At 39.6% G+C, this 9,575-nt stretch overlaps 2 non-coding genes across 2 annotated transcripts; one reads left to right on the forward strand and one right to left on the reverse strand.

The window, feature by feature from the left end:
• Positions 1 to 529: 529 nt before the first annotated feature.
• trnae-uuc lies at positions 530 to 601 on the forward strand. Its single transcript has one exon. It is a non-coding gene; the product is annotated as a tRNA-Glu (tRNA).
• Positions 602 to 1,288: 687 nt separating this feature from the next.
• On the reverse strand, positions 1,289 to 1,360 carry trnae-uuc. Its single transcript has one exon. It is a non-coding gene; the product is annotated as a tRNA-Glu (tRNA).
• Positions 1,361 to 9,575: the final 8,215 nt, after the last annotated feature.

Below are 9,575 nucleotides of genomic sequence, written 5' to 3' on the forward strand. Positions count from 1 at the left end.
TAAGATTACAATATAATACAATTTACATTTATTTACTGCCTTCATGTTGGGAGGACATCTCAAAGTGCTTTTCACAACAGAATGGGCTTCCAAGCCAGGGAGATGGGAACCAAAGAGGGGGAGGAGTGGAAAGATAACCAAAGCCATGGTCAAAATATATGTTTCTATATTGTTTAAATATAATAATATAATGTATATTTTGAGGGTATTTTACCCACAAAATATACAGTCAATTCACTTTGCAGTATACTCTGTGAAGAGTTTTGAGACATCTCAATGACATGATAAGGTGCTATATCAAAGCCAAGGATTATTTATTATTGTTATTATAATATTTTGCAATAGTTTGAGATTGATAAAGATGAGAAATGAAGGAGACTGAGAGAATTATTTTCAGAAGGAAAGAATGATATGGTCTGAAATCAAAGAGGTGTTGAATCTTATTGATAAGAGCTGAACTGGATGATCCAATTACTATGTACTTTGCTGCAAGGGTTGATATAGCTCATGTGCTGTTAAGTGTCCCAGCTCCCATATGGTCTAGCGGTTAGGATTCCTGGTTTTCACCCAGGCGGCCCGGGTTCGACTCCCGGTATGGGAACTTTTGTCTTGTAAAACTATAAACACAAATTAATATCTAAATTAATATCTAGAAAAAGTCACAATGATGATAATTGACTGTCTTGGATCAAAAAAATGAAGGAAAACTCATCTCTGCACAAAAATAATAGTCCTTGCATTCGACATAGCACCTTACCATGTCTTCTAGACATCTTGAACTGCTTCACAGAATATACTGTAAACAACAACAACAAGATTCCATTTATAGAGCACCTTTCACGTCGGGAGGACGTCCCAAGTTGCTGGACAGTTGGGTGAGGACCCAAACAGGGGGGAAATGGTCAGGGTGCGGAGAAGGAAGGGAAGGAGCGAGGAGGGGGTAGAGAGTCGAGAGGGGAGATGAAGGCACGGTCAAAGAGAAAGGTCTTGAGACCAGCCTTGAAGGAGGAAAAGGAGGAGGTGGAGAAGGCACTGGGGGATAGAGTTCCAGAGCCTAGGGGCTGAGAGGCTGAAGGCCCGGCCAATGATGGTAGGGCTGTTGGGACGGGGGATGTGGAGCAGACCGGAGCCAGAGGAACAAAGTGAATTGATTGTATGTAAAGTGATTGTAAAGTGAAATGATTGTATGTTTTGTGAGCGAAATGATAGGAGGGAAATCCTTGTACTCTTCATACGCATGAGTTGTCCTCTTTAAACAGGACTGGGTATAATCTGCTCCTCCAAAAAGTTCCCATACCGGGAGTCGAACCCGGGCCGCCTGGGTGAAAACCAGGAATCCTAACCACTAGACCATATGGGAGCTGGGAGAATAGCTTGATATATAACAACTTAATTGGATATTTCACTGTTTTGGTTTTCTATAATTTCCCAGCATAAGGAGATCCGATAATTTAACCTTGCTCAAAAAACAAAGATATTTATGTCCCTTGTGCTATGCTGGTTTTTAAGAGCAATCCATTCAGGCCCATTTACCAGCCCTTTCAACATACCATATAGTTTACTATTTTTGGATGTTTATCTAGCCCTCTCTAATTGTTGATCCAGCTGGTGTGCCATTGAGTTGTGCAGCTCCCATATGTTCTAATGGTTAGGATTCAAATCCAAATTATTGCCCACGAAAAGTTACATTGATAATACAATAGTTGACTGTCAATTCAAGAAATTATGGAAAATCGGACCTCCTTATGATGGGAGTGAAATCCTTGCAACTTTGTATATATGGTTCTATTATTTGAGGGTCCAACAAAGGGCAGGGAATTATATAGCGCTTTATCAACCATCAAGTCTCAAAGTACTTCCCCGAATACACTGTAAAGTGGACTGATTCTTTATTTTATGGACAAAATTGGGATTAGGATAGATGGCCTGATTGCATGAGAAGGACAGACACTAATTCAGTGGGTCAAATAGCCTCCTATTAAGTCACAGATTTCTACGGTTTGATGGTTCTTTCATTGTTACAGTAACCTGGAGGCCTGTGACGACAGGATTTGGATGGTACAATATCCAGTTTGGGTAAGAAAATTTGATAATTTGGAGTCCACAACCCACGTTCATTATAAGGTTGTAGGGAGGTGCCATATAACTAGGTTGCCATACATTTTGGTCTCAGAATTGATATTAGCAGGATGTGTGAAAAACAGATATTAAAGAAGTTTGGTGTCTGCATTTGGCGTAGTTGGGAAATCAAAGTTATTCCTGGATTAGCAGGCAAACAGCTTGATATGCAAACATTGCTTGAACAGCAAAGCCATGCTGGTCAGAAGGACGTTTCCAATTTTTTTCTTATGCATATTTTCAAGTTTTGTTTTTATGCTGAGCACCACAAGCATGTGATCACTGATTTTGTTCACAAACTTCTTCACTATTGCTTATTTTAATTGAAGAAATCTGCTCTCATTTTTCTTTTACGTACATTTTGACAGATAAAAGATTATGTTTCATATAAAAACTGCACTGTTCTGCAATTGCTTTCCTTGCGCCTATATTGGTATGGGTATTGCTTGCAATTCAATCATTTCCCCCCACAGACACTGCAGGGACGCAGATGCCTTAAAAGTAGGAACAATTCATTTCTCTTGGGGATGAATTTGCTCAGACAAAATATGATTCTATCAATTTAAGGAACTGGCATTTTATGTGAAAACCTATTTATCCATTTCAGCAAGTTAGTAAACACTACACTTTGTTGCCATAGAAGCAAAATGTAAGATGACTTTGTTCATTTCCTCATGATCTGCATTACCTCACAATCCAGTGGTCTAATGGATAACTGATGGGCTCTAATGGAAGTCAACCTCAACATTTGGTCTGTATTCAACTGAAACCATTATTAATTCCTCTTACTTTTAAAGAATTGCAGAAATGTTATAGCCCACAAAGAGGCCATTTGACCCTAAGTGTCTATGTTCGCTCTAGGTCTCCATTATCCTGTGCTTTCCCAGTATCTTTTGATTGTACTTGTCTGGGCGGGAGGTTATTGAAGGGGATTCGAATTGGTCTGATTATTTTTAGTCACAAGCAAATATTTCTCTTAACCTATCTAAAATCTTAATATATTTTATTTAATGCAGACTGATTTCAGTCACGAATCTCTTTGTGTATTTATTTATTCAAAGCCAAATATTTCCCAATGATAATACTTCACTCCAGCTGGAGAATCCTGGTATTTATTTTCCCTTTACACTGATCATTAATGTGCCACAAAGGAAGTCTTTGAGGTTTGTGAGCATTGTGAGCATATCACCCAAAAAATATCCAGTCAAATTACTTTGCAGGGTATCCTGTGGAACGCTTTGAGACATCTCAATGATGTGATAAGGGGCAATATCAAATACAAGGATTATTATTATTATTGCTGGGGCCATGCAGTTTCCGAATGCTTCTGAAAATGTTATTTAATGTTAATATTTTTGGAAAATATTGGGAAATTGAAAACTAGGCAGCATTTCCTGCAATGGAATCTCTATTCCCTTGAGTTTAATGTTTGTTGAAACAAAGACTGTATGTACACACAGAGACATCTCACAAGCCCCTGATTCCTCACTCCCTCACTGCAGTTTGGGGGTTTGTCTCTAAGTCTGCCTTTTGCCATTGTGAAGTCCTGTAGCTGAGTGGTTAGAGCATTCGCCTCACAAACTAGAGGACCTAGCTTCAATTCCTGGCAGAGAGAAATGTGGACAAGTTTCCTTACTCCACACACCTTTGTTTACCTAGCAGTAAGTTGGAACACTGTTGCTAGTTGATTGGAGGATTGTTTTTCTGGGGGAATAATCCCTTCCAAAAAAAAAATAGCAATTAATAACAATTCACTCAATCCATGACTGTTTTTGGGACACTGCTGTGTACAATTGAATGCCATGTTTTGCCCACAAAATATACAGTCAATTCACTTTACAGAATATTTTGTGAAGCGTTTTGAGATGTCTCGAAGACTTGATAAAGCGCTATATCAAATGCAAGGATTATTATTATTACCCATTAATATTATTTTCTTTCCCCTTCCCTTTATCTAGAACTCTGCAGCCCATGTTCTCTCCTGCACCAGGCTCCATGACCCTATCAGCCGCATCCTCGCCTGACTCCACTGGCTTTTCATCACACAGAGGATACAGTTCAAGTTCTAGTCCTCACCTTCAAAGTCTGCCATGACCTTGCTCCCCCCTACCTCTGCGACCTCCTAACCCCCTACCAACCTGCCCGCTCCCTCCGCTAAGCAGACTCTGGCCTGCTTCACATTCCCTGTGTCGCCCGCCCCACCATTGGCAGGCGAGCCTTCAGCCACTCTGCTCCCACTCTCTGGAACTCCATCCCGCAGTCCTTCTACCTCACCCCTTCTCTTGCCTCTTTCAAGACCCATTTCAAGACCCTTTCTCTTCGACCGTGCCTTTGATCACCCTCCTTCCCCCCTGCCCTCCACCCTCCCCAATCCCGATCCACAGCTCGGGTCCGAAACCCAGACTCCGACGTGAAAAACGCTATACAAATGTGATTTTGTTGTTGTTGTTAAGTGCAGAAAAGTATTTTGGTTAAAATAGGAGCAGTTTGCAACATTCACAAATAAAGATTCGGAGTGGCAAAAGGAGAATGCTGGAAGTATTGATATATGTCCCACATTGCAACCAATTTACAGGATCCTCATTCCAAAACACCATTGATAGATCACTGGTTTTCCACCAGTTGACATGCTTCAAGTTACCCTTTCAAAGGTTTGTATTTCATCTGAAAGCTTTTATGTTGTCAAAAATTAGAGAGTCTACAAACACATTTACTATAATCCTATGGCAAGCTTGCTTCCCTCTTGCCAGCTTTGACTTTACTAAGTCAATGATGTACGTTGCTATGGTAACAGCTGAGCTCAGACTATCCTAAGCTTCCATCAGTTATCTTTTGCTCCGACACCATCTTTGTAGGATGTGAGTTCACTCTCTAAAAAGCAAAGTTTTTTTCCATTAAAGTTTGTGGTGTCAGTGTTTCCACACAGTAAGCTTTGCCCAGTAACAACATTCCAGTGGAAAGCAAATAGCTCCAAAGACAATCTGGTTGTTCAGCCCGCGAAGGCCTTGGCATAATCCCTTTCCAATTTGTATTCTGCCAGCAGCACTGTTATTTTGTCCTCCAGTGGATGTTGGCTGGAGCAAGCAGACACGTGTTTATTTTTGTGTCCGTTGAGCCACATGTTGGATTCCATTCACTACCACAGGAAGAGCTGGAGCTCCATGACAAGCCTTCAATATCAGACAAACTGCACTGGGAACAGAGTGTGCATCCAATACCCCAAGTCTGACCATGTCTGCCTGGCAGCTGTGAATACCCCTGTAAAATAAGGAATGCGCCGTTTATCATAAACAATTTAAAATATCAATAAATGACACGGTTTTAGTCAGGATCCTTTCCTCCAACTTCTGTTTTTATTTCAGATTCTCCTGTTTTTTAATGGAATGTTTGAATACCCTCATACCAGCCTGTTATGGTATGTATCCACCATACGTCCAACTGCTATCTCAGCTCTTCTGCTTTTTAATCTTTGACACTCTGCTCTATGCTCTGTGGTTGATTCTTGTTGCTTTGGTTTGGGCTTTTACATTGCCTGACCCCTCCCCAACCTTGCCCTACCTTAGTGTTTGTATTAAATGTAGAAATATCTTCATATATAATTGTAAAATAGCAGCTTGTGCGATTCTCATTATGCCTTACCCAGACCTACCAAATCGCATCCTCAGAGTCCAAAATGAAAGTTTGCACAGTAAATTTATTTCCCAGTTCTTCAGCCCTGATTTGTCGACTGCTTGAGAGCCTTTGGTAGATAAATGGATAATGTGACTAATTGGCATGCGGATAACTAGCTTTCTGCTGCATTTAAAGCAATCCTCATAAAATATTAGGTCAGAATTTAATGTGATGATCACAGGCCTTTAATTGCTGGAGCAAAGGGCTCTGGATGGTGGGAAAGTTGATTGTTTTATATCAAAACAATAATGGTGCGATATTCCTCTTTTTTCCTCTGGCAAACTCAAAAATAGCTTTGAAAAGAGATGTTTCAGGGGCATCCTTATCGAGGTATATAAACATTTTAGATGGGATTGAAAACCCAGAACAACATTTCCAGATATGCAAAGCAGCAGAACAAGAGGGTACATGTTCAGAATTGCAAAGGCCAATTTCAGAACAGGCAGCAAGAAGCATTTCTTTAGCTACAGGGAAATACAACAACAACAACAACAAGATTCCATTTATGGAGCACCTTTCATGTCGGGGGACGTCCCAAGGCGCTGGACAGTTGGGTCAGGACCCAAAATGAACAATGGGAAGAGTTTATCAGGAAGTTTAGGTGGTTGAAGTCACGATCCTGAACTAATTTTAAATAATTTTGTTTGCTGCAAATGGGAGGATGTTAGAGTAGGCAATCTGGAACAATGACATCAAAGGAGTCAAAGGGCCTTCTTCATCTGAACCTCTCTGGTCATCATTTATGAACGTAAAGTGATAGGAGCTAAGAAATAATTTGCCTTGGTCATATCTTTAAGATCGGAATAAAGGAACACCATATTTAGGATAGGTGATGGATTATTTTGCACTGGTTTTATCTATGTAAGACAATGTATCTGATTGTGCTGAGGAAATTGTTAACAACTTTAAAATGTTTAAAGTGAGAGGTTTACTTAATTTTTGTTTTGATTAGAGAGAGTCACTTCCTTTTCCCTCTCCTCCTTCTCTCCTGGAGAGTTGTACAGTATAATCTTCTGCACTGTAGGTGTAAATCCTTTCATTCGCAATTCGCCCTCTTTAAGAATAAACTGTAATTTTGCAATAGAGGCTCTCTGTGACAAACAATTCAATGCTCTTTAAATCATTTGGGGGACACTGCTGTGCGCAATTGGCTGCTATGTTTCATCCACAAAATATACAGTCAATTAGTTTTACAGTATATTCTGTGAAGCGCTTTGAGACATCTCAAAGACATGATAAGGTGCTATATCAAATGCAAGGATTATTATTATTTTTATATACCCTTCAGCACACCCAATCACAAGAAACTTCACAAACTAGTATTCAGCAGACTGCAAAAACATCTTTGAAAGTAGCATGATCGATATTAATTGTAATATTGTAGGACTTTCAAAGTAACAAACTTATTTCATCCACAAATTAGAGATACTTCACTAAGCTTCTGCAGAAGAGCTTGCACTATGGTGACCCAGAATGGAGAATGCAAACTGAGTTTCTGTACCACAGGGTAGATTGATTTAGTTTGAAAAACCTCTGTTGCAATGGAAGCAAGTTACATATTAATGTAAAGAACATCTTCCACTGGAGACTGGTACAAAATAAATTACAACTGCCATTTGTGAATACCTTAAGACAACTACAACAACTTGCATTTATATAGCACCCTTCACTCAGGGCAGTCACTCGGACTGCTGGCATCTAATTTGTGATATTCACAGTACAGTTAGATGTGATTTCTAAAAGCAGGCAAAGTGTTATAAAAAGCCAGAGAGCAGAATGGAAATTACAACTTATTGTTTTGCAAATAGAATAGAGAGCCCAATATCCACACTGCCTGGAACTGGCCCCATTGTGAATAGGAAAACAGAGCTGATATCAGGTCAACGCATTGAATGGAATTTGTAGCACCAATCAAGCCTTCCATCAGAAGGTATAGGATCAGTTCTCTACAGAAAGAGAGAGAGAGACAGATAGAAAGAGAGAGAGAGTAATATAGATACTGACTGAGTGATAGAGTGATTCAGTATGGGAGCGATAGAGTGATAGTGTGGAGTGACTGCAAAAAGAAAATAGAGACGCGATCGAGAGAAGGGCTGACAATGTGTGTCGTAGTCTTGCAGTTCCATGTCACACAGGAATGTCTTGAAGAAAACAGTATATCTATGTAACCTTTTTAGATGGCCTTGTCTACATATATCTATTCTCAAGGTGCACAGTTGTAAGATAATATTGTTTTCTCGGTCTGAGGTCAACTGGTGCCTTTCTGCATTATAAATGTTATCATTGATATTAAAACAGTTAGCTTCATCGATATTTTAATGTCTTCAAGGCATTTACAAAAAAGAAATATGAATTTCACATGCAGGAGGGAATTGAAGGTGGTCCAATCAATTGCAAAGCTGGCCTTCAAAAGACCGGTGTATCTTTAATTTCCTGCCAAAGTGAAAGCATGCATCTGTTGTTACTTATGTACTCATTTGTTCAACATTATTGCTTTGAACTTTGGTAACACCTTAATGCTCTTTGTGTTTGTAGAGAATCTGTGCCCAAGCGGGCTGAACTGTAATCAAGCAACAGAACTTGATCAAATTTCTATAAGGTTATTGTAGCATATTCGTTTGCTACTTTTCCAGTGTTCCTAATGCGCATTTCCACTTACGCTTTAAAGTTTTGTTATCTCATTTGTCAAACTGTCAAAGTGTTCTGAGGGCAATGGAGTCAAAAAAAAGCTGATAGCTTCCACCCTATATCATTGCAATGGGAATGTTTGGCCCAAGCTTGAGACAGTGAGACAATCTGAAGCAAAATTTGCCTCTGAAAAATTGGCTTTATCTTTCCCAATTGACACAAACCTAAGATGCCTAAAGCCAGTATTCATTGTCCCCAGACAGCAAACTAATTGAAATTCAAAACTAATAGGCTTTTGGGGAATACTGGTGGCTGGATGTAATTTAGCACTGAAAAAATCATCACTCACCTACGGAAAGGAAATTTATGAATTCAGTCAACAAACCAGGAAATTGCCTAGGTCTGTCAAGTCAATGTGGATGTATTTGTACATTTTTTTGTCATAAAAAAAAGCACTGTTTTTATTCTCATGAACTTGCACACAGTGTGTCGCAAGGGGCATTTTTGAGAGCTTCCTAAAGCTGCATAAAAATGATTACATAACAACAGTCTTACCAAAGAACAAAATGGTCAGTTTGAATTAGCCCTTTGGTTTTCAAAAAGAGGTTACCTACGTGGGCGATATGTGTGCTCAGCTGTGTTTAATAGCAAGAGCAAAGAACCATCGAAATGTCAGCACAGAAGGAGGCCTTTAGGCCCATCGTGCCTGTGGTGTTTCGACTCCCCCACTGGTGCTATTAATTCCAACTCCTGCTCTCTTTCAGTATCCTTTTGTACCTCAGCAGCTTCTTTAAGCATTATTGATTTCCTTTGAAATGTCATAATTTGTCTCAACTTCAATAACCACTTGTAATAATGTGCTCTACATTCTACTATCCCTTTGTAATAAAAAAAAGCCTCCTGTGTATGCTTCTGGTCGTAATTTTGAGTTTCCTTCAAGACAAATGCAGCTGTCTGTGCAGTAGTGAAAACGTGCAGTACTGAAAGTATCTCACAGGAAAATGTTCAAATACAGCACAGCTCACATCAAAAAAAAGGCAGATGTCAGCCTCGCAAAGTTGGTAGTACTTTTGACTTTGTGTAAGAGGTTGTGGGTTCAAGCTCCACATCAGGACTCTGAACTTATAGTCTAGGCTGACACTCGAATGCATCGCTGA

This window comes from Callorhinchus milii, unplaced genomic scaffold (assembly GCF_018977255.1).
Source record: "Callorhinchus milii isolate IMCB2004 unplaced genomic scaffold, IMCB_Cmil_1.0 Scaffold3, whole genome shotgun sequence".
NCBI classification, from domain to species: Eukaryota; Metazoa; Chordata; class Chondrichthyes; order Chimaeriformes; family Callorhinchidae; genus Callorhinchus; species Callorhinchus milii.